Source organism: Littorina saxatilis, linkage group LG7, assembly GCF_037325665.1.
Source record: "Littorina saxatilis isolate snail1 linkage group LG7, US_GU_Lsax_2.0, whole genome shotgun sequence".
NCBI classification, from domain to species: domain Eukaryota; kingdom Metazoa; phylum Mollusca; class Gastropoda; order Littorinimorpha; family Littorinidae; genus Littorina; species Littorina saxatilis.
The window spans coordinates 1,245,667-1,249,648 of NC_090251.1; the positions used below are offsets into that span (position 1 = coordinate 1,245,667).

The following is a 3,982-nucleotide window of genomic DNA, read 5'->3' on the forward strand; positions in this document are numbered from 1 at the left end:
GCAAGGCCTGTCGAGATCTGTGTCAATCTCACAACCTGGGTCAACAATACAAATAGCTGTTTTGTAGCGATCCATTTTACTTACAAGTCTTCTTACTTTTGGAAAAAGAATTCATACAGACGTGCTGGGGTTTTTTAAGTCTCGATCAGCCGCCTAAATATGAGTTTAAAGTCGGCCTCTGACGTTACATGGTTCCAAGAAGGGAAATCCAATGTTGAATCGAAGCATTGTTTTTTCTTGTTGATTTGTACAGGTAAGGCGGCGGGGGGGAGTTGCAACAGCAGCTCGGTGTGCGGCAGTGACATGACGTGCAGCGCTGTGACCTCGGTCAACGGTTCGTCTGACACTGTCTGTCTGTGTGACTCGGGCTTTACCCCCAAGGACGACTCGACATGTGGTGAGCTTTCACATTTAGTGGAATGCATGAATGGAGACTATCAAGCTAGTTGGGAACTAAATCCAAAGTTCGAAACTATCGCTCTAGTGCGCAATGCATGGCACGATATTTTCAAATGTTCCGACCTAAGTTGGTGACTAACTTGCCTAAATTTGGTCCTCCTCCGAGGAGGACCAAATTCCTTAGTTTCGAACTATTGCAAAAATACAAATGGCGGCCGCCATGACAGTCTTTGATTTTGCTGTACAAAAAAATCAAATATTCGGCAGTCCGACGCATGAACCAAAGAATGATGTCGACAAAGAAGTTGAAACATTGATTGCGCTTTGGAGGGGGTTCAAATACAAGTCGTGAAGTGACCGGCACAGCTGATTTGGGACACGATCTACCTTGAGTCGGGAGATTTGCTATGAACATTGACTAAATTTCCACTTTTTACATCAGCGACTGTACAAATTTGGCTTGTACATCTTCCTGTCGCTGATTTTAATCGGTTTGGATCATCCAACAGGTAAGAGCAAGATTCATCCGTTGTGTGCGTGTAGTTTGTGTGTCCCACGGTGTGTGTGTTCGTTTGTGCGCCTCCCCCGGTGTGTGAGTGTGTGTCAGATTATATTGCAATAATACATTTGTTAGAAAGTGAGAGCAAGGGTAGATCTAGATCTATGGGCCAGGCAGTACTGTCTGAGTGTCTCCGAAACCGTGTCAAAGAAACTACAGTGTTTGACCGTGTTCAGTGTCATAGGAAAATAGGCCTACGAGCCATTGTGTAGTGGTGACCGTGACGATGAAAGATACAGTTGTTGTTTTTCTGACAGTGACATTGACAATTAACGATCGTCAATGCATTGATCAATGATTATGCACAGCAGCATCGGTTTCTTCGGAACTGTGCACTGTTGACTGAATTTCCCACGGTGGAGCAATGAACAGTAGACACTAAAACAAAGCTAATCTAATGCATTGAAGCATCGCTGTAGATCTATCTCATTCAACTAACAATATAATGCAGTGAATGGCAAATCTATCTCTGAATGAACTGTTGTGTATCCTTATTTGCTGTAAATGTCCTGGCTCACACTGCACTCCCAACATTAGAAGTATGTTTTCTAAGCTGAATGCATGTATAATTTGATATAGTAAGTGTGTAAAGCCAAGAGTAACACTAACTGGCCCAAAACAATTTTTGTGTGTATACAAATGAAGAAAGAAACTGACTTCACTTGAATCACTGCCACTGAAAGTGTGTCTATTGTGTATTTTTAGAAGGGATATTCAACAATGACTTATTTTTCTGTTTAAATACTTGATATTTACTCTGCATGAACAGAGTCAGAGGTAAATGCTGCTGTATAAACTATGATTGTGAAAGAGGGGATAAAAGAATCAATGAGCGAGTGGTTTAATTATAATACAGTTAATAGTTATTATTTATTGTTAATTAATTATTTTATGGTGTGTTTTTTCAGGCCTCCTAAGAAACCAGAGATGATGTGTGATGAAGTGTTCATACAGCTCTTGCATTCAGATATATATGGATTCTGGAGAGGATTCAGACTGGGTGGACATGCTGCTTTACAGACTACCATGAAGAGTAAGTCACACATTTCTGTACCACTACCAAGTACCTGCTTAAATTGTTATTGTAAAATTGATTTATGATATGTAAATTGGCACTGGTGATAGTAGTTTGAAGCTGTGTAGATGTTTTTGGCAGACTTTTGTACGTTGTGTTGTAAAGAGATCTGCGTTTCACATTAGATGCACTTACAATCTAGATAGATACATTCAGCTATGTCAACACTTGTTACATCTGAATCTGAGAGTAGTGGCAGGAGATGCAAGTTTACTGACACAAAAACATTACGGCTTTGTATAAAATAAATTCTTACATCTGTATGTATCCTTGCATAGTACAATTTGTCTATTTATACAAAATGGTACATAAAGCTTGGTTTTAGTTCTCTTTCTCTTCTCAAATCCTTTGCCACTATTCTTAAAGTAAATTACACAGTGTGAATGAACTAATGCAGCACAGGAAAGTAAAACAAAATTGCAAGATAAAATGAAATCATTACTAATTTACTGGAATTATTTTAAAGGCACATACAGTTATTCTTCCCTTGGCTCACCATCCTAGATCTTGCCAGGCTTTTACATGGAATAAGAATGAATCTGTTCACTCGGATACTTCTACATTCAACACCCTGGCTTCTTCCTGCTCAGAGTTAGATTTTGTTGTGGAAACCACTCTCAGATTAACAAAAATGTTACTTCTTTACTTCTGCGAGTGACTTTTGAGAAATTCGTTCATAAACAAAATTCAACTATGCACATGAAGCAGTCACTGACTGTCAGGGTGTCAATATTTTATGTGTCTGGGTGAAGTTATGTTCCTATCCCATGTACAACTGGCCAGATCTGAAATGGCCAAAATCAATGGGATCAACACACATCCCCAGAATCTTCATCACTGGAAAATGTGGTGGGTTGAATGTATTTTAATAAAAAGGCTGACAGGCGAGTGCTTTGGATCCTGAAAGTTCTGTTTTGGACTGAAATCGAGACACATTTCCCAATGAAACTCAAACTGTATAGTGTTGATGCTGAAGAGCGAAAGTGTGTGGGTTGAGGGCACACTTGTTTTAGACTAAAATCGAGAAACATTTCTGCCGAGCACAAAGTTCATACACGCACAGATTTTTTTAATAGTTTAGATTACAATATCACACACACCATCCCCGATCCCAATGGTCATGTGAAGAGCAAGTGCTTCCTCACCCCCCCCCCCCCCCCCCCACACACACACACACACTGCTCAACACGTACACACCTTCTCCCCCCAACACACACCCTCCCCTCGCTAACCAAAACCCATCCCCGTGAATACTGAAGGTGCTCAGTTATATGTTTTCTTTATTTTTCAGGAAGGACCGCTACATTAAGGGAAGGCTGTTTGCACCTTGGTTCCTGGGTTCGCTGGGGACGATGATCAAATTCAGAGTACCATCACAATTCTGTGCTTTTCCATCTGATTCGGCTGAGAATGCTTGCAGAGGTTTCTACACTACCCGTCATAAAAAGTAGGCAGATGCGTTTGAGGGCAGATCTTACTGATGAGGCTGTTGATTGAAAAACCAAGTATATGACTGAAAAGGCCATTAATTTCCCTACTTTATTCAGAAACAAAATTGGGTTTTCATGACGTAGTGTCTATGCAGTGAAACCTGCAACACAGACACCCCCCCCCCCCCCTCCCCTCCCACAAATCAAATTCACAAAATCAAGCTTCCCGTGTTAAAATCAACAACACAAATCAGAACAACTAAACCGAAACATGTTTTGCATGTCATTAGACAGAACAATCAAACCTTTATCCAAAACAGTCCGTTTTGTTCACATATATCTTGTCTAACACGAACGCTATGGCATGCTGAGCGTGTAGTTGTCAATCCTCTCAGTTTTTGAAGTCGTTTTAGCGGGTAATGAGACCAAAAATGGTACATTTCAGAACTCCTCAACGCATTTTCTTAAAACTGTCAGTGATTTGTGCTAACACACGTCGTTAAGTACAAAAATGAGACC

At 40.5% G+C, this 3,982-nt stretch overlaps 1 long non-coding RNA gene across 1 annotated transcript; it reads left to right on the forward strand.

The window, feature by feature from the left end:
• The first annotated feature begins 418 nt into the window (after positions 1 to 418).
• LOC138970431 (uncharacterized) lies at positions 419 to 3,674 on the forward strand. The gene is made up of 3 exons (XR_011456938.1): positions 419 to 908; positions 1,867 to 1,991; positions 3,325 to 3,674. It is a non-coding gene; the product is annotated as an uncharacterized lncRNA (long non-coding RNA).
• The last annotated feature ends 308 nt before the right edge of the window (positions 3,675 to 3,982 follow it).